Source organism: Canis lupus, chromosome 9 (assembly GCF_003254725.2).
Source record: "Canis lupus dingo isolate Sandy chromosome 9, ASM325472v2, whole genome shotgun sequence".
Classification (NCBI taxonomy): domain Eukaryota; kingdom Metazoa; phylum Chordata; class Mammalia; order Carnivora; family Canidae; genus Canis; species Canis lupus.
This window is the reverse complement of record NC_064251.1, coordinates 16,101,607-16,123,736: the sequence shown is the minus strand read 5'-3', so window position 1 is coordinate 16,123,736 and position 22,130 is coordinate 16,101,607. Positions and strand designations below refer to the sequence as shown.

At 35.0% G+C, this 22,130-nt stretch overlaps 1 protein-coding gene across 4 annotated transcripts in view; it reads left to right on the top strand.

Annotated features, from left to right (window-relative positions):
- Positions 1–8,108: 8,108 nt before the first annotated feature.
- LOC112652933 (uncharacterized) overlaps positions 8,109–22,130 on the top strand; it is a 73,147-nt gene continuing 59,125 nt past the window's right edge. The window contains exons 1-4 of one of the 4 annotated variants that reach the window (XM_035721230.2): positions 8,109–9,658; positions 12,112–12,165; positions 17,673–17,757; positions 18,197–18,301. The gene's annotated coding sequence lies outside the window, so the exon portion shown is untranslated. The remainder of the gene's footprint in view (positions 9,659–12,111; positions 12,166–17,672; positions 17,758–18,196; positions 18,302–22,130) is intronic. The other 3 variants (XM_035721228.2, XM_035721227.2, XM_035721232.2) reach the window with 3 other exon arrangements.

Sequence of the window (22,130 nt, the reverse complement as noted above, 5' to 3'; positions counted from 1 at the left end):
TACGGAATTTTCCCTTATTTGGTAATATTAGGAACTGTGCCTGGTTGTGATTGGTCAGTTAGGGCCTATGGCTATTTCAAGATGGGTTACTTAGTGAGCCTGTATGTATTCATCTTCCTGGTCGCTGCCTTGGGGCCTTTTGCCTTGCTGCCTTTTGCCTTGCTCAAGTTTCCATCACTCAAACCTGTTGCCTTTTTTAAAAAATTTAATTTAATTTTTTAAAATTTCTTTTTATCGGAGTTCAATTTGCCAACACATAGCATAACACCCAGTGCTCATCCCATCAAGTGCCCCCCTCAGTGCCCATCACCCAGTCACCCCAACCCCCCACCCACCTCCCTTTCCACCACCCCTTGTTTGTTTCCCAGAATTAGGAGTCTCTCATGTTCTGTCACCCTCTCTGATATTTCCCACTCATTTTCTCTGAATGGTAAATAAGATGTGGTTTATGTATACAATGGAATATTACTCAGCCATTAGAAACGACAAATACCTACCATTTGCTTCGAGGTGGAGGGACCTGGAGGGTATTATGCTGAGTGAAATAAGTCAATCAGAGAAGGACAAACATTATATGGTCTCATTCATTTGGGGAATATAAAAAAATAGTGAAAGGGAATAAAGGGGACAGGAGAGAAAATGAGTGGGAAATTGCATTTCTTTTCCTCTCATTCATTGTCATACTTACATATGATTATTAATGGCAACAAAATACTGCTTTATTCTCCATCAGGATGCTCATACCCATCAGATATTTCATTCACCTTTATCCCTTCCTTCCACTCCATCCCCACCCCCAATCCCAATAAGTGGAAACTTTTAGAATACTCATTCCTCCCACCATTTCCCCTACTCCCCACCATGAGACCTTTGTAATGTCTTTACTTCCCTAGCTCTACATTTTCAATTTTATGATCAATTCCTAAGATCTCTCTTACATAATTTTTCTTCAACTTCAAGATTCTTTATTTAGCACTTAATATTATATATTCCATAACACTGTTTTCAAACTTATAGAAAAGAAGGTAACATTTGTTCTGGCATATCTGTATTTCCACCACCTGAGGGAAATAAATGTTTCTGCCCACCTGTTTTATTCCTTCTTGATCTTTTAGAGGTCAGAGGAATTAGAATGCCCTCATGCTGGCCTTTAATTGACCTTCAGCAGGGTCTTCAGGATTCTAAATGCAAAGCGTTTCCCAGCTTTCCAGTTCTGTTTATGTGTTCTGACACCTCTTGATGCTTCCCTAGTATTGAGAGTGGAAAGAAGCCCATTCCCATTCTTTCTTCCAGAACATAACCAGAACCCAAGTTTTGATATAGCCCTAGCAGCCTAGAAAGACCATCAACATTTGAATTTCAAAAGGCAACTGCTTTGAGGCAGTAATAGAAAGGGTATGAGCCATGCTCCAGTCTCTATGTTCACAAAAGCCCTTCCAAATTTTTATTAAATTAAATACAGAAGAGTAAGAATAAAATTATAAGTAAAATTGAAAATGACCAACTTTGGTTTAAAAAAATTTCCTTTATCACACAGATGTTTTAATTCCTACTACTAGGTTCTTCTTCAGGTGAGATGAACTTGGAATATTTTAATGAAAGAGAACTTCCCTGAATTAGATGGCCTATGGCAGAGAGCCCTTTCATCTTGGGTCAGAATTTTACCAGTAATAAACCAGATGGACAAAGAAAAGGATGAATAGACAACCATAGAGATGCATATACAAAGACAGGCAAAAAAATTGTAATCCGCTCCAAGGATCCCATCTCTTTTTCATGATAGGCTTGGTTTCCTATAATAGCCCAGATAAACCAACAGATGTTTTCCATTTTGCCCTGACTGTAGCTTTGTATTGATGCAGAAGTTATTGGTGGCCAAGAATACTTTAATATACAAAGAATAAGGCCCACAAATTCTCACCACAGAATTACCAACATTATTGGTAACTGATAGACTTCTTCTGGCCATTCTACTGTTACTTTTTTGGGTACTCAAAAACAAGTTCGTTAAATTTATGATTAACTCTATTTTATTCCACGTTTCCTAGGTTACGGCTAGATTTTCTCATCAACATGGAGTATTATTTTGCTGCAGGGGCGGGGAGCACTTTTCAGAAATTAAATGACAGGAATTAGCCACTTTTCTTCCCTGAGCACAATACATTGGAAATGCTGGAATATTAATTGTATCCAGGAAATAATCATGCTTATTATCACTCAGGCTGTCATCCTTCCTCTTTTACCTTCTTGTAAAAGATATAGCAAGAGGTTAAGTTTTCTTGTGTGTGTGTGTGTGTGTGTGTGTGTGTGTGTGTGTATGAAACCAGCTTCTATATTTTATATTGAGGTATAATTGACAGTTTAGTTATATAACATAATTTTTCAATATTTATACATATTGCAAAATGATCACCACAGTAAGTCTAGCTAACATCCATCATTATACATACAGTTACAATTTTTTGTTGTGATGAAAACTTTTAAAATCTACTCTCTTAGATAACTTTCAGATATTATTTCAATATTAACTATAATCAACATACTATATATTACATCCCCATGACTTACTTTTTAACTGAAAGTGTGTACCTGCAAAAGGTTAAATTTTCTAGAGCAAATAAATATTGCTAAGTTTTTTGCTCCATGTTCTTGGCCTCATTGTCATGTTTCTATCCAATTAATTCCTTGTCTTACATTCCTTGTCTTACAGTAAAAGGTAAAGTTGATCTGGAAAGGCTGATGAATGAAGTGAAATCTTTTTCAGGTGAGTAAAACATTACTAAGACATTTTTAATTAAATTCTAACCTTGTATTATATTTTGCATAGTGTTTTCTCAATATTATATCATAAATTTATTAATGTTGATATTTTACATATTTTAATGAAATATTTATATTCAACTTTACTTTTGCCTTTGATTTTGAATTCTCTAGGATTTGGCTATAAAAATAAGGGGTGAGGGGCACCTGGGTGGCTCAGTTGATTAAGCATCTACCTTTGGCTCAGGTCATGAGCCCGACATCCAGGCTCCCTGCTTAGCGGGTAGTCTGCTTCTTCCTTTACCTCTGCCCGCTCCCTACTTGTGCATGCGCTCTCTCTCTCTCTCTCTCTCAAATTATTTAATTAATTAACTAATTAATTAATTATTTTAAATAAATAAATAAAGGTGATGCTTAAGTAATAAATTATATTTTCTGTAGCTTCTGCCAGTATTTTTTTAAGATTTTATTTATTTATTCCTGAGAGACACGGAGACATAGGCAGAAGGAGAAGCAGGCTCCCTGTAAGGAGCCTGATGTGGGACTTGATCCTAGGACCCCAGGATCACAACCTGAGCCAAAAGCAAATGCTCAACCACGGAGCCACCCAGGTGCCCCAGTTTCCACCTGTATTATACTGATCTTAACTAGTGTTTAAATCAGAGGTTTAACAAATTGGCCATCCATGAATTGAGTACAATCTGTAGTCAAGTTTTCTAAGATCTAGTAACACTGGTCCTGTATTCCCTCACAATAACTGGTGCGTTTTCTTTTTGGACAAGGCATGTGCTGTCTAGTTTACCACAGCCAGTTTCACTCCTTTCTTCTACCTCTAAGCTCCTACAAGCTTTTGAATTAATAACTGCTAGCTTAAATAACCAAATGTGGTAGGCACAGAATATAAGATGAATATTTTTATAAAATTAAGTTAATAGGACTGCTTTAAATAATAATCACATGATTCAACATTAAAAATTTTTAAAGACTAGATATCATAAATTACAGGCCAATTATGGTACGGTATCTTGCCATCTTAGGAGACCACTCCCTCTTTATGAAGAATCAAGAAATAAGTTCTGCCTCATTATCCTTAAACACTATTGGAATATGTGAGAATATATGTTAGGATGACATTCTTAAACCAGCTTTTTCATTATTTTACATCATTATAATATCCTAAACTTGTCATGTGTCAATACTCCATTTTTTTTTAAGGAGACAAAGTTGATGGTAATAAACTTGAAAGTGGTTTGGGAAACTTGGGGATTGAGCTCACACCTAATGAACATTTGAACTTGCTGAAGACACTGCCACTTAATGGTGAGTCTTATGGGTGCTATAGGCCTAGTTTTGTGGAACTATTTACACATGTGAGAAGTTATGAAATAAACTAAACATGCTAAACTGTTAAAACTAGAACTGTTTAAATCTAATGTTAAAAATCTGTTTAACTGTTAAAAATCTAATGAAAATACAAAGAAAAATCTCATCACTTAGATTTTCATTTAAAAATCATCAATCTGGGATCCCTGGGTGGCACAGCGGTTTAGCGCCTGCCTTTGGCCCAGGGCGTGATCCTGGAGACCCGGGATCGAATCCCACATCAGGCCCCTGGTGCATGGAGCCTGCTTCTCCCTCTGCCTATGTCTCTGCCTCTCTCTCTCTCTCTCTCTCTCTCTGTGACTATCATAAATAAATAAAATTTAAAAAAAGTCATCAATCTGGGGGATCCCTGGGTGGCTCAGCGGTTTAGCGCCTGCCTTCGGCCCAGGGCACGATCCTGGAGTCCCGGGATCGAGTCCCACGTTGGGCTCCCTGTGTGGAGCCTGCTTCTCCTTCCTCCTGTGTCTCTGCCTCTCTCTCTCTCTCCCCCTATGACTATCATAAATAAATAAATAAATAAATAAATAAATAAATAAATAAATCTTTAAAAAAATAAAAATCATCAATCTGGGCAGCCCAGGTGGCTCAGCGGTTTAGCACCACGTTCAGTCCAGGGCATGATCCTGGAAACCCAGGATCAAGTCCCACGTCAGGCTCATGGAGCCTGCTTCTCCCTCTGCCTGTGTCTTTGCCTCTCTCTCTCTCTCTGTCTCTCTCTGTGTGTCTCTCATGAGTAAATAAATAAAATCTTAAAAAAATAAAAATCATCAGTCCAACCCATTTCAGTTTTAAGTTGCCATCAAAGGCAAAGTTCATTATTCAGCCCTCAAGTTGCTGATCAACTGAATTTGTAAAAAAAAAAAAAAAAAAAAAAAAGAAGAAGAAGAAAAAGAAAGGATTAAAAAAAAGAAGAGGGAGAGAGGCATCCAGTTTTCCCAGCACCCACTAATAATGTAGCTATGTGCGTTTCTGCAGCATCAAATATATACTTTACCAATAAATGGGTAATTTTGTACACTGAGAAAAGGCTTCAGTTCTTAACTTCCTCATTAGCTTAAATAAAACAAAAAACATTGTTTAAAAATGCTTTTTAATTCCATAACCCAAAGATAACCATTATTAATATTTTGGTACACTTACTTTTAGTGCTTAGTAGATAATTTGATAGATAATATTTATGTGTATATTAATTTACTTATACTTCTTCTCTCTTCACAATGTTAACATGCATATTTATCATGGAAAACTTGATAATGCAGATAAGTAAAAATAAAACATCTCTATTCCCAACTCAAAGCGATAACTACTGTGAAAATTCTCATGTGTATTTTTCTAGTTCTCCATCTATGAATACATATCCTTTTTTTATTTGGCAACCTTGTGGATAAATCTTTGCAAACATTCTAAAATTTCTTAAGATTAAATTCCTTTAAGGAGAGTTGCAAAATGGAAGATATTTTGTTTGTTTTCTCACGTTTCCTTCCAGAATATTGTAATTTGAACTCCCACAGCCATCATTTGAGGATGTTATTTTCTCTACATTGTCAATACAAAGAAAAAAAAAGAGCATTTCATACTATGCGTTACAATTCACTCCTTTACCACTGAAGTGAACATTTTGGCATATCTATTTATCTATTTGCATTTGAATGTTCCTTAGGCAAAGATTTCTAAATTCTTTCTTTCTGAAATTAAAAGATGTATACTATCTTTCTGACTCCATTTTCAAAATATCCCATTTGTTATAGCTGATGGAAAAGTATATCTAAAAAGGCTGATGAAGGACATAAAGTCTCTCAAACGTGAGTAAGAAGCATAGTGAAAAGATTGACTCTGAAACATTTATTTGTGTTGTTAAACTATGAATCATTGTTTCCTATATAATTGTTTTTATTTATGCTTTCTTCAGTAGATCTGCACTTTACCAGGTAAACCAAGTAGTTCCTGCACTAGGATTTAACAGAAAGTGTTAAACTTTCTTGAATTTTCCTAATTCAGCCCCAAAGAAACAAAATAAAAACACAAAGCAAAAGGTGAAGAATGAACTGTCAGATAAAGATTTCAGTCAAAAGCAGAGGCAAATAATTTGAAAATACAGACAACAAAAACAACTCCTGTTTTATAAAATACTAATCCTCTCTAGCTCTCACTTTTCAAAATCCGAACATAAAATTGAGACAAATTTTTATTCTATTAACTGAACAAAACTAGTTTTCTGGTATTCATTTTGAAAGTCTTAACAATAATACTAAGAAATATGTGAACTGTTTTTTATTGTAATAAAACACATGCTTGATAAAGAGAAATAATAACACAACAGAGTGAATGCGTGGTCCAGTTTAGAAACATTCAATTTTACTATATTCCTTTCCTGCTCCTTACTTAGGAGGCAATGTTGATGTCAATAAGCTGGATACTCTTTTAGAAAACATGGGAATCAGCATCAAAGAAAGAGAATTCATGGATCTGATAGAAAGACTGCCAGATGCTGGTGAGCACCCCTGTGCTTTTTAAGGAGTACTTATTGTTTTCATCTTTACTGAGATATAACTGACATATAACATTGTGTAAGTTTAAGGTATACAAAAAAAAAAGTTTAAGGTATACAACTGCTGATTTGATATACTTGTATATTGCAAAGTGATTACCACTATAGCCAACACCTCTGAGACATCACATAATTATTTCTTTTTTTTATGGTAAGAACATTTAAGATCTATTCATAGGAACTTTCAAGTATATAATACAGTGTTATTAACTATAATCACCATTCTGTATTATGTTCTCAGAATTTATTCACATTAGAAATGGGAGTTTGTACCTTTTACCTAACATCTCTACATTTCCCCAACTCCTCCCTCTGCCCCTGATAATGACCATTCTGCTCTGTTTCTATGAGTTCAGCATTTTTGTCTTTGTTCTTTTTTAAAGATCTTTTCGTTTGAGAGGGGGGAGGGCTAAACAGGGAGAGAGAGAGAGAGTCTTAACCAGACTCCACACTGAGCTCCCTAAAATCACAATGTGAACCAAAACCAAGAGTTGCATGTTCATCCAACTGTGCACACACCCCAAGTTCAGCATTTTTAGATTCCACATATCAGTGGTATACAGTACTGGTATTTCTCTGTCCAACTTATTTCACTTAGCATAATGCCCTCAAAGTTTATCCATGGTGTCACAAATGGCAAGATTTCCTTCTTTCTCATGGCTGAGTAATTTTTTATTGTACATAATGCACCACATCTTCTTTATACATTCATCCACTGACAGACATATATCTTGGCTAATGTGATTAATGTTGCAATAAACATAGGAGTGCAGATATCTTTTTGAAATCCTATTTCCAAGTGGGATTTTGAATTACATGCTATGCTGTGGGATTAATGGCTCATATGATAGTTCTATTTTTAATTTCTTAAGGAACTGATATACTGTTTTCCACAGTGACTGCACCATTTTATAGTCCCACCAAGAATGACCAAGAGTTTCCTCTTCATATCCCCACCAGCATTTGCTATCGCCTATCTTTTTGATGATATCCATTCTAACAAGTGTGAGGTGATATCTCATTGTGGTTTTAATTTACATTTCCCAATGATGAGTGATACTGAACACCTTTTCATGTACCTGTTGGCCACTTGTGTATGTTCTTTATAAATATGGCTATTCAGTTCCTCTGCCCATATTTTAATTGGATTTGGGGGGATTTTGCTATTGAGTATATGCATTCCTTATATATTTTGAATATTAATCCCTTATCAGATATATGGTTTGCAAATATTTTCTACCATTCTGTAAGTTGCCTTTTCATTTTGTTGATTGTTTATGTTTATGTGCAGAAGCCTTTTAGTTTGATGCAGTCCCATTTTTAAATTTTTTCTTTGTTGCTTGTGCTTTTGTTGTCATAACTAAAAAAATAATGGCCAAGATTCATGTCAAGGAGCTTTTTCCCTCTATTTTCTTCTGGAAGTTTTATTGTTTTGTGTCCTACATTTAAGTCTTTAATCCATTTCAAATTCATGTTTTTGAGTGGTATAAGGATAGTGGTACAATTTCATTTTTTGCCTGTGGTTATCCTGCTTTCCCAACACCATTTATTTAAAGAGACTGTCCTTCCTTATTGAGTATTCTTGGCTGCCTTGTTGATAGTTGACTGTATACATGAGGTTTTATTTCTGGACTCTTGATTATGTTCTGTTGGTCCAAGTATCTATTTTTATGCTGTGCCAAATTGTTTGATTAGCTTTGTAGTATAGTTTGAGGGGGAGTTAAGATGGTGGCAGAATAGGGGGACTCTAAGCATGTCTTATCCCTGGAATATAGCTAGATAATTATCAAGTCACTCTGAACACCCAAGAAATCAATCATAAGTCTCAGAGAATGAAAACTGCAAGTCTACAAGCAGAAAAGTGACCACCTTCTGGAATATTCTTTTAACAAGCAGACCAAAACACACCCAGGATCTAGTTTTGTTGTTGCTGTTGTGGGTTTTTTGTTTTGTCTTTTTCTTTCTTATTTTCTTTTCTGGACAGAATGATGAGATGGAGAAATTCACACCCCCCCCCAAAAAAAAGAACAGAAGGTAGTACAACCAGGAATTTAATCAATACAGATACAAGTAAGATGTCTGAACTGGAATTTAAAACAATGATTATAAGGATATCAGCTGGACTTGAAAAAAGCATAGAAGATACTAGAGAATCCATTACTGCAGAGACAAAATAACTAAACTCTAGTCAGGTTGAAATTTAAAATGCTATAACCAAGATGCAATTCCAAATGGAGGCCATAAAAATAAGGATAGACGAAGTAGAGGAGCAAATCAATGATACAGAAGATAAAATTATGGGAGGGTAGGAATGAAGCTGAAGAGAAGAGGAAAAGAAAGGTAATGGACCATAAAGGTAGACTTAGGGAACTCAGGGACTTATTAAAATGTAATAACCTTCATATCATAGGAGTCCCAGAAGATGAAGAGAGAGAAAAAGGGGCAGACGGTTTATTTGAACAAATTATCACTGAAAACTTTCCTATTCTGGGGAAGGACAACAGATATCAAAATCCAAGAAGTGGAAGAACTCCCATTAAATTCAACAAAAGCCAACCATGATACACCAAAGCGTATCATAGTAAAATTCACAAAATATGAAGTCAAGGAAAGACTCCTAAAAGCAGCAAGGGAAAAGAAGTCTTTAACCTACAAGGGAAGACAGAACAGGTTTACAGAAAATCTGTCCACTGAAACCTGGCAGGCCAGAAAGGAGGGAAAGGAAATGTTCAACATGCTGAAGGGGGAAAATATGCAGCCAAGAATTCTTTATCCAGCAAAGCTGTCATTCAGAACAGAAGGAGAGAATGAGTTTCCCAGACAGACAAAAACTAAAGGAGTTCAGGACCACTAAACCAGCCCTGCAAGAAATGTTAAGGGGTACTCTCTTTGGGTGGTGGGAAAAAAACAAAAGCAACAAAGACTAAAAAGGACCTGAGAACATCACCAGAAACATCAACTCTACAGGTAACACAATGGCACTAAATTCATATCTTTCAATAATCACTCTGTAGTATCATTTGAAATCAAGAAGGGTAATACTTCCAGCTTTGTTCTATGTCAGTATTACTTTGGCTATTCGGGGTCTTTTGTGGTTCCATTTAATTTAAGGATATTTTTCTATGCCTGTGAATAAATACTGTTGGAATTTTATAGGAATCAATAGAATTCTATAGGAATCTATAGATGACTTTTGATAGTTATGGACATTTTAACAATATTAGTTTTTCTGGCCCATGAATGTGAGCTGTATTTCCATTTGTGTCTTTTTCAATTTCTTTCATCATGGTTTTGTAGTTTTCATTGTATAGATCTTTCACTTCCTTATTTAAATTTATTTCCAAGTATTTTGTTGTTTTTCATGCTATTGTGAATGGTATTGCTTTCTTTATATCTTTTTCAGATAAAAAGTGTATAGAAATGCAACTGATTTCTGTATGCTGGTTTTGTATCCTGCAACTTTACTGAATTCATTGATTAGTTCTGAAAGGTTTTTGGTGGAGTCTTTATGATTTTCTATATATAAGATCATATCATCTGCAAACAAAGACAATATTCTTCTTCCTTTCTTATTTGCATGCCTTTTTTTTTCTTGCCTTTTGCTCCGGCTTAGACTTCTAGTGCTATGATAAATAACAGTGGTGAGAACAAGACAAGACAATGTTGTCTTGTTCATAAGGCTCATTTTCTTATAGGCTTCTCTTTGTCCCTTCAAACCAGTGGGTTAAGTGAGTATTTTTTTAATGAAATAGTAAAGCTAGATATTGTTTCATAAACCTTCATAATCAATTGTGTGTATGTACGTATGTGTTTAGAATTTTTAATGCAGCTAACAATAAAAATTTTTGACAATCACTGGCTTAGATAATAGTAATATAACAGTTTATTTTCAGTCTATTGTTCTTTCCACTCTCTTCCTGGCTGATTCCACTTAACCATATATGTTTAGTATTTCAAATCTCTTATCTCAAACCTATACTTATTTCATGCATTTCAGTTTAGGGCAATGAGGTCTTTTTATGTAGCATGATGGGGGCAAGTATTTGATCAGATACTCTAAAATCCAGTCAGAGTAAGGAATAATAAAAATGATGTATATGTACCTTACATGTTTTATTTCCTTGAAAAAAAAAAAGGGACATTTTAACTTAGTGTCGCCATACTCTTTATAGAGATTTCTTGCACAAAAATACCTGTTTATCATCTACACTCCCACTTTAAGTTTAAGTGTAACAAAGTGCTTTTTCTTTAAGTTGAGCAGAAATTTCCATCAGAACCCATCTAGATTTTAATTCTTCTCCCAATCTTCTTACAGTTATTTATCCACACCAAATTCAGCAGAACTTTTTTTAGCAATTTGCCCTTATGTAAACTTTCTAAAACATTCTAGTCTGTTTTTATGATAATAACTCCCTTTTCTATTTATAGTTCATCAGTTTATATAATGTTATCATCAATTTAATAATAAGTACAACTCTTTATAAAAAAGCCTGGAAACCAAACTCAACAACTCAACCCATAACACAAATGCGCTGACTTGCTAAAAGTGTAGATTACTAATGCAAAGTTTAGCATGCCATCATTATCAGTATGTATGTTTTACAGTAGGAATGAAGAATATAGTTCAGGCCATCAGGGTGGATAAATGGAGGTCAATTAAGAGATCTCCTATATCAACAAACCTCTGCTGACACATACATTTCCCACTGGAAATCCAAATTCAACATAAAAAGTAAACTATCTTCCCGGTTAAATTCATTTATTCATTCATGTAAAATACCTATTGAACACCTAACACTTAGCAGTCTCTGTTTTGGTCTTAGGAATACAGCCATAAATAAAACAAATTAATGTAAATTTTGTGGAGCTAGGATTTTTATCTTTTTTTTTTTTTCACTGCTCTATTCCCAAATCCAAGCAGTCTGATGTCAGAGTCTAAACTGTTAGCTCCAACCAATCTCTTTCAACTCATTTTTCCACTCCCTACGTGGCCTTTTTCCCTCAAGCACAATTTAAAAGCTTTAGTTCACCACACACTGTGCTCTTCATTGCTCCTTTTCCTGGGCTGCTTTGTCTTTCTCCAATGATAAAAAAAAACAATACCATGAACAATGGTTTTAAATGTATACCAATCATGTGTTATCAGCCATTCCTAGAGAAATATGGAGTTAGGAATAGAATGAAACCAAAAGACTTGAGAGAACATTTTTCCTAAGGTAGACTTTATGGTTCAAAGAATTTTAGTGCCCCTTGCAGATAATGGAGCTATCTATTAAAATTCAAGAATTATAAATTTAAAAAGGACAAGATATAGTGAATAGTTTTCATCTAGTCTCTACTTCATAATTTACATGTTTTGTGCTTTCTGCTTTTTTCCTGAGTTTGGATTACCAGTGTCTAAATTTTGTCTTGACTTACAGATGAAGGGAAGGTCAAACTAAATACACTGATGGAAGAATTGAGTACTGTTCTAGGTAAGTGAAAAATTACTTAATTCTTTATACTGTTATAATATTTTCTACCGTCCCTTAATTTCCTTGTTAATTTCACCATTTTAATCCTTCACTAATTAAACATTTTCATTAATTAACATTAATTAAACATTTCTACCTGCTCTGATAACCTATTTTTTTTATAATCTATGCTTTTGCAACAAAGGTACCAGGTCTTAGCATATGACAAGAAATTTTAAAATTCAGATTATAAATTAGATACTATGTGTAAACATAATTATTTGTATAGGTCATCAACAATATAATTTCTTAGGCAATTATATTAGCCTTATATTATTATATGTAGTATTTTCCTCTAATATTGTGAAGATATGCCTTTTATTATAAATAAGGGACAATGTTATATTTTTTTTTAATTTTTATTTATTTATGATAGTCACACAGAGAGAGAGAGAGAGAGGCAGAGACATAGGCAGAGGGAGAAGCAGGCTCCATGCACCGGGAGTCCGACGTGGGATTCGATCCCGGGTCTCCAGGATCATGCCCTGGGCCAAAGACAGGCGCTAAACCGCTGCGCCACCCAGGGATCCCCAATGTTATATTTTTAAGTCTGATATTCACTCTGCATAATACAGCAGGTGACCTTAAGTCCTTGTTGTTCCTCTAGCAATAGAAGATGGTACTGTACAAACACATCTTGTTTTTCATAATTTATATTCATTTGATAATGTTCTATTATAGTCATGGCAACAGCTTTTTCTTAATAATATGGGAATGTTTTTATTCCTAACTCTACCTTATGATCTTCACTTAACCGAAGCCATAGGAGAGATATGAGGAACTGTCCAGACTTTCACTATTGTTGATTTTCCCGAATGTCAGGATAATTTCATCTTGGTTTTGTCTTTGAATTACTTGTTTAATTATTTGTACAGTGACTACATAGAAGCATTTAATCCCTGAAAAACAGACCTCAAACAGCTCTCAGACAAACAAAACTAGCTGAAGGTACTCTAGAATTGTAGTCCAATATTTCCTCAGGCCTGAAAAACTAGTCCTAATAATGCCTTGAGTCTATCTTACATACCCAAGTTGTCTGTTCCTTTCTTAGATAATTAAATCTATAGTGTAAATCCAAGTATAATATGCATTATGTATATGGTACAAATCCCCCTAGTTGGTGAAAAGAAAATTCAAGACAATTCTGTCATTTATCTAGGGAATTTTAACTGGCTTATTGTACTAAATAATAGGGCATGAACTGTATTATATGCTAAGTCAGCCACAAATGTATTTATTACTGTGAATAGAATACATTATACTTAGGAATCTCTTCCACCAGACGTTATTTATTTCCCCAGAAAAGTTTCTATCCCCTTGGACTAAGAAGACAAGATCCATTAGTACTGTTGGAAAGTCATCCACAATTCATACACATAAATTTTCCATTAACCCTACAGTAATTCTTTAAATTGGTTTACTAGTAAAAGGCTGAGTTATAGAGTTAGGATTGTCCTAACTCTAGCAAAGTGATTGTCTCTAGTAAAACTAGACATCATATGTCATTAGGGAATTGCAACTTAAAATAATGCAGGAATGCTACACACCTATTAGAATGGCCAGTAAGAGGAACTCTTATTCATGGCTAGTGGGAGGGCAAAATGGTATAGTTACTTTGGAAGACAGTTTGCCAGTTTCTTACAAAGCTAAATTTAATAGTACCATAAGATCCAATAATCACAAATTAGGTATTTACCTACATGACCTGAAAACATGTACACAAAAACCTGCTCACAAATATTTATAGCAGTTTTATTTATAATTGCCAAAATTTGCAAGCAAATAAGATGTCCTTGAATACAAAAATGGATAAACAAACTGTGGTACATCCATATAATGAAATATTATTCAATGATAAAAAAGAAATGAGCTATCAATCTATGGAAAGACATGGAAAGATCCGTGGTTGCCAGGAGTTTAGGAGAGTGGAATAGGGAAGAGAGATGAATATAAGGGCCACAATGTTGTCCATGTGTGCCCAGGGAAGCCCACTGGAGACTCAGTGCCCAAGGTTTTTCATATGGGGCTACTCGCATAGACACACTCTGCCTATCAACTACAAATATACCAGAATCCCAGAAGAAAAACAAATAAGTATTCACCATAAATCACATTGTTTACACAAGTCTAGACACAATGAACTAGCCTTTTCAGTTTGTATTGGAGGGAACATTCTAAAATCCAAGTTCCCAGATGCCAGCCAAGTACCAACATCGCAAGCAGGCTCTTCTAAATATAGCAGCCTCAGGCCTGTTTTGTTAACCCTTTTCTGTAATTTATTTAGTAAGATCTGCTAAAGCACTTTCTCTAGTCTTTATATAATCTGTTTACTGTGAGCTTCTACCTTTAAGATAACAATTTCCTTGAGCAGTATCAAAGTATCAAGTAATAATTACTATAAAAGTATATTGCCTATAATTTAGTTTACCAATTTAAAATCTCTAGAAAGGGCCAATGTTCAGTCACTTGAATCAATCTTGTATCTGCTAAGGACTTGGATCTTTCAAAAGAAACTAAACTTTATTGCATCTTTAGCCTACTATGGTTCCTTTTCATCAACAAATAATATTAAGTCAGAATGGTGTTAAAATACCCAAAAGATCTGTTTAGGACAGAAATACTATTACAGAAATTAAAATAATAGAAGTAGAAAACTTCTTCATGGAGTAAAGGTAATAGAGTCACTGGATTGAGAGTATTATACCAATGGATAGTAATGTGGGGAGAAAGTAGCAGTATTCCATAATTAGTAACCAACTAGCCAAAAAATATTGGATCATTTCAGTCAGCAATAGAGATTATTATTGCAGAGTACCATAAGATTTAAATATGATCTTAATATGAGACTGAAGATATTTTAACTAACTTTAGAAACTGCAGTTGCTCTGAAGCAAGAATAAAGTCAAGGCCACTGAATTAAGAGAAGCTATAATAAGTAATGGGTCTTTAACATACACTATTGATGTACTCTGTTAACACTCCTGAAGCATAGCCTAACTTCATGCACTGATAATCTAGAATGAATCAATCTGACTCTTTAAAGGATACTGTTCTTCTTCTTAAATCAAAATTTCAGGGCAGCCCCGGTGGCGCAGCGGTTTAGCGCTGCCTGCAGCCAGGGGTGTGATCCTGGAGACCCAGGATCCAGTCCCACATCGGGCTTCTTGCATGGAGCCTGCTTCTCCCTCTGCCTGTGTCTCTGCCTCTGTGTGTGTGTGTGTGTGTGTGTGTGTATAAACAAAATCTTTTTTAAAAAATTTCACATAAAGAGCAATTCATAGTTTAAAATTATTAAATATAGAAGGAAATGAGGCAACTTGAGTGAGACACCCCTCATGAACAACAGCAGAATCAGATCAGCAAAGGTTTTAGATTTTGGAATTATCAGACCAAAAATTATTAAATAAGCATGCTTAATATAATTTAATAATTTAAGGAGAGGCTTGAATACATTTGAGGAAAGAGCAAGCAGATTTGATAAAGAACCAAATAGACTTTTGAGCAATGAAAATACTAAAAATTTAAAACATTTGAAGGATTTAACAGTAATTTATAAACAGCTGAAGAAAGAACTAAGGAACTTAAGAAATTACAAGGTATATAGCACAGAAAGATAAAGAAATAGGAAATATAAACGTAAACTTTTATTACTAGTTATATTTTATAAAAATATAAAAATAGAGATCCCTGGGTGGCACAGCGGTTTGGCGCCTGCCTTTGTCCCAGGGCGCAATCCTGGAGACCCAGGATCGAATCCCATGTCGGGCTCCCGGTGCATGGAGCCTGCTTCTCCCTCTGCCTATGTCTCTGCCTCTCTCTCTCTGTGTGTGTGTGTGTGTGTGTGACTATCATAAATAAATTTTTTAAAAAATTAAAAAATATATATATAAAAATATAAAAGACACAGAGGATAGGATATATATATATATATATATATATATATATATAATTGAAACTATAGGAAGAAAAGAGAAAGAGAAACAAGACAGAGGCAATATTTGAAGAGAACTTTCCAGAATAGATAAAAGTGCCAATTTGAAGAAGCCAAGTAACTCCTAAGCATAATAAATAAAAAGAAATCCATTCTAGACATATACATTTAAAATATGCAACATATCTAATTTATGGATTAAAGTTTAGGATTTCTAGATTCTAGAAAGTTCTAGATCTAGAACTAGATCTAGTTTCTAGATTCTAGAAAGTAAACTTTCAGAGATTCAGTTTCCACTGATTTAAACCAAAAGACTTAATTAAACCAAAATTATTTTGCCTTTCTAAAGTTACAAAGTATAAAACTACAATAATCAAAAGATTATTTACCATAAAAATAGTACAAAACAAAAAATTATTATGGAAGCCTGAGGCCCTGTTTTTGAAACATACTTTCTAACAAACATTAACTATGTGCATTTTTATATATAGTGTGTTAATTATTTAATTCATATAAGCATGTAATCTATGTATATGTCTATATTTATGTGCCTAACATCCTGCTCCTAACGTAATTATAATTCGAAAGTATCAGGAAAACTACTTTTCTATTTTGTGAAGGAAAGACCCAAATTATTATTTGTCTCATTTCTTACATTTTATATAATCACTCAAGGTGATAATAAATTTTAATGTTTTTAGAATACATAATTGTTAACTACCCATGAAATTATTTTAATGGCACATGAGTGAAAATATTGCTAGTTAACAGCATTTGATTTAATAACTCATTAATTTTGTGTTCTTAGATTCTCCTTTGTCACCATTTCTATCTTTTCTAGGAGAGCAGGTAGATGTCAGTGATGTATGTGATCCTCTGAAAGACAGGAAAGTTGAGGTCACAGAGAAGGAATACTTTAATTTAGTAAAAACTCTACCACTTGATGGTAAGGATTTAAAATATATATGTATATTTCAAGGAGCTTTAGAATGCTGTAGGATTTTCTTCTAAAATGATACCAGATTGTTACCAGGTTGTTTTGTTTAATCATTTTTGAAGACTTTTAGAATTATTTGATTTTTGCCAAAGAAAATTTGGGTTATTTAGTTATTCAGTTATTTAGTTTTTATTATGGTAGGCAATAGCTATTTCACTTAATCCTCCCAATAACATATGTGTATTGTTGTCCTTAGTTCCATAAATATTCCTAAGAGTAAGTGGAAAGATGTAAAAATGGAATAAAGACTGTAAGAAAAGAAATTAGAGATAAAAGTAAATCAAAAGAGATATATGTTTTATAAGTTTTAAGCCATAATCCTTGCCTTTTATGCAAGAGTGAATAAATTTGCCTCATTAAAATATTTCTCCAAGCAAATTTTGTGATTATTTGAGAACAAATTAGGTAAATTTCAGAAAAATCATTAAAAGTCTATCTTTTTGAAATTTATGGAATTAGAGGAAAATTGTAGAATATTTATTGTTTAGGTGAAAGTCCCTTATTATTTTTCTCTGACCTGAATTATGCCTTTTCTTACAGCTGAAGGAAAAGTGTATTAAAAAAGGTTGCTAGATGGTGTGAAGACTCTTAAAAGTGAGTGAGAAGTATGAGAAAGCAGATAAATGTGAGATATTCTCTTATTTTTCATATACACTAGTTTATTTTTATTACATTAAAAAGTTCACATATGAATTTCCAAATATTTATGGATATGGTATTTATATGTATATATAACATGCATACATATATATACATATGTGTATACATATACATATATAACATACATACATATACATATATATAACATACATACATATATATGTATGTATATAACACTTTCACTGTGTTGATATAACAAAAGATACAGTCAGAGGATGAAACTCTATATATGTTTTTAATATTGACCCTCCTTGTATGCCTAAGGTCTTACTGGACCTTAATGTTTTATGATAATTCTAGATTAAAAAAAATGTCTTTATGAGTAAAGTGATAACCATAATATGTATGAATTAATGAGGAATTTTTCACATCTTGGTTTTTTATGCTATGTTTTCTCTCCTAAGGAGGAAAGGTTAATATGAATAACCTGAACACATTTCTGAAAAATACGGGGATTAAGCTCTCACCTAAAGAACTTGAAGATTTTTCACAAGACCTACCAGTTGATGGTGAGTATTGTACATAAAAATGTATTCTCTTGGGATCCCTGGGTAGCGCAGCGGTTTGGCGCCTGCCTTTGTCCCAGGGCGCGATCCTGGACACCCAGGATGGAATCCCGCGTCAGGCTCCTGGTGCATGGAGCCTGCTTCTCCCTCTGCCTGTGTCTCTGCCTCTCTCTCTCTCTCTCTCTGTGTGACTATCATAAATTTAAAAAAAAAAATGTATTCTCTTTAGGACAGCCTGGGTTTGAGAATATCAAGAGACCAGGGATAGTGTTTATTTAGTATCAACAGGACTTTTTTTTTAAGATTGTATTTATTTATTTGAGAGAGAGAAAGTGAAAGGGCATGGACAGAGGGAGGAGCAGAAGGAGAGAGAGAAGCATACTCCCCACTGCCTCTGGCTCCATCCCAGGACCCTGGGATCATGACCTGAGCCAAAGGCAGACGCTTAACCAACTGAGCCACCTAGGCATCTTTCAACAGAACATTTTTAAAGCATGTATCTGAATTCAGGTCTCAAATGAAAGCACATCCTGGCTCTTCATTAACAGAGTATTCTATGAATAATGAAAATTAGAGTTCTGCCAAGCCATTCTTAGGTCAAAGCATGAAGAAGAAAAGGAAAGTAGAATGTGAAACATTTAAAAGGAATATTAAAAAGTAAGTAAGAGAACAGTCTACAATGAAGAATGATTAAATAGACTGATGGTTATTTCCAGTAGGTATGCCTTGGCTGTATGCCTGGAAAGGGATAGAGAGAAACATACTAAGAATTTTAAAAGAGAGATAACTGTGGATATCGAACATAATACTGCTATGACAGTAAGAAACCACATATAACATGAGATTAAGATGTTAAATATATTAGTAAAGTGAACACTTTTCCAGAACAAAAGAAATAAATTACCAATATTGATCAAATAAGAAGTGAAAAATATAGACAGACCAATAATGATAGTTGAAAAAAGTATCAAATAATTACATCTATCACTTTTCCAGCACCGCTCAGCACTCTAACAAAAGGTAACAGGCCCAGAAGGTTTTAAGAGTAAGTTCTTTCAAATCTTTAAGGAACTGTTTATAGCAGTTACTATTTAACAGTAATGCTTACTGATCCAGAGGGCTTCAGTTTAAGATGATAAAGAAACCAAAATCTGCCTAGTTTTTCTTTCCTCCAATACCTAACAAAGTGAACGAGAACAAAAAAGTAAAAATCAGCAAAGGAAATTCAGCACCAATCAAATAATAAAAGGAGGCCTATCTAATGCCATAATGTTTAATGAGGACAACCAAAGAAATAAAAGATTTTAGAGTAGTACAGCAGAACTAGCCTTCTCTTAGCCTTTCTCCTCCCTCAGAAACTAAAATGGTGAAATCCAGAGATTTCTTACTAAAATGCCCAGATCTGGAGTGAAGCAAATTGGATAAATTTCTCTCTCCTCCTCCTCCTCCTGACTCCCTCTCTCCCTCCCTCCCTCCTAGGAAGGAATAGAAACCACTGCTGGGGAAAAAACAATAAAATGGGAGAAATGAATAACAGGAATCACTATTTAGTGAAAGTAAACACTTCAGGACCACAGGCGGAATTGGAGGTCTGATGTGAAGCTCAAGAATACCATCCCATGCACAGATCTATGGTTTGGTTAAATGTCTTTACCAGGGTTCATTCTACTTAATTAGAGCAATGAACCCTGTTGGGACATTTGACCAGACCTCTCGTATGAGAGCAGGGCTCAAGTATAACACGTAATACCTCACCACACCCTCAGATTACGGTAGAAGTGAGTAGAACAGTTTTCCTCAACTGCATTTCACTGAGGAAAGCAAAGTGGCCTTGGATGCTACAGAAAGAGCAACTAAAGGTTACATTAAACTCTGAAACTAAAATGAAGATCTGAACAGAACTGCTGAAGCCAATGCAATATAAAAAGAAAGGACATGGCAACTTTCCTAGCATTAACATAGCAAAGAAAAATAGCAAAAGGGAAATAAGAAAGAAGACAGAATGGAAGGAAGATAGCATGTGAAAAACAAATAACCCAGTCTAGTAGTACAATCAGTATAACATAAGGAACAACCAAAAAGAAGTACTTGATAATTCATAATACAGAGCAACTTGTCAACTAAAAGAATCTAAGTCAGATTGAGATCCCATCTTTGAGCAGACTTTACAGTGGCAAAAGAAATGTATTAAAAGACAAGTATTGGGGATCCCTGGGTGGCGCAGTGGTTTGGCGCCTGCCTTTGGCCCAGGGCGCAATCCTGGAGACCCGGGATCGAATCCCACATCGGGCTCCCGGTGCATGGAGCCTGCTTCTCCCTCTGCCTGTGTCTCTGCCTCTCTCTCTCTCTCTATCTGTGACTATCATAAATAAAAAATTAAAAAAAAAAACTTAAAAAAATAAAAATAAAAATAAATAAAAGACAAGTATTTCTCTTTTTTTAAGATTTTATTTATTTACTCATGAGAGACACACGGGGGGGGGGGGGGGGCGGGGGGCGGGTGCAGAGACACAGAGGGAGAAGCAGACTCCATGCAGGGAGCCTGATGCAGGACTGGATCCTGGGACTCCAGGATCACGCTCTGTGCCAAAGGCAGGCATTGAACTGCTGAGCTACCCAGGGATTCCCCCAGACAAGTATTTCTTATCTTTTGATACCATAACTCAGAACTATTCTGCACTACCAATCAAGAAAATCTTTGCCTGATACTTTAATCGAATGGCTGCTTAAAAAAGAAGTCAATGAGGCATCAATGAAAATTTTTATAACAATGTAAAATGACTGGGCCAAGTTTGGATTAAAATTTTTTTTTGTGGGCAGCCCGGGTGGCTCAGCGGTTTAGCACTGCCTTCAGCCCAGGACCTGATCCTGGAGACCTGGAATCGAGTCCCATGTTGGGCCCCCTGCATGGAGCCTACTTCTCCCTCTGCCTGTATCTCTGCCTCTCTCTCTGTCTCTCGTGAATAAATAAATAAAATCTTTTTAAAATTTTTTTAAATTTTTTTTTCATGATTGACAGACAGGACTTCCTACCTCTGAATTTTAAAAGCCATCACTCTGGGAGCACCTGGATAACTCTGTTAGTTGAGCATCCAACTCTTGGTTTTGGCTCAGGTCATAATGTTAGGATTGTGAGTTGGAGCCCCAAGTTAGGCTCCACGCTCAACCCAGATCTTGGAGAGATTGTCCCTCTGCCCCTCCCCCAGCTCATACGATAGATAGATAGATAAAATCTTTTTTAAAAAATAAAATAAAAACCATCACTCTGATCAGGATATCACCAAGGGAGATACAATTTCAGGCCATTCAACAGAGATCTAATGACTGCACATCTATTAAGAATAAACTTCTGGTAATCCTTCCAGAAAAGGCAACTTTTTTTTAAAGATTTTATTTATTTATTCATGCGAGACACAGAGCAAGAGAGAGAGAGAGAGAGGGGCAGAGACACAGGCAGAGGGAAAAGCAGGCTCCATGCAGGGAGCCCAACGTGGGACTCAATCCCGGGTCTCCAGGATCACAACCTGGGCCAAAGGCAGCGCTAAACCGCTGAGCCAACCAAACTGCCCAGAAAAAGCAACTTTAATGAAATTAGTTTAGAAAGGATGCAAGGAAGTTAAGTGCAGTGTAAGATTTCGTGTTTTTTTTCCTTTAAAAAACAGAAAAATGGGTGGGACAGATGGATGAGCTAGGTAAAGGATTAAGACTACAAGTATCTTGATGAGCTCTGAGAAATGTATAGAATGGCTTAATCATTATATTGTACACCTGAATCTAATATAATACATGAATTTTTAAAAAGAGGGGAAAACAGAAAAATAACCCCCAAAAA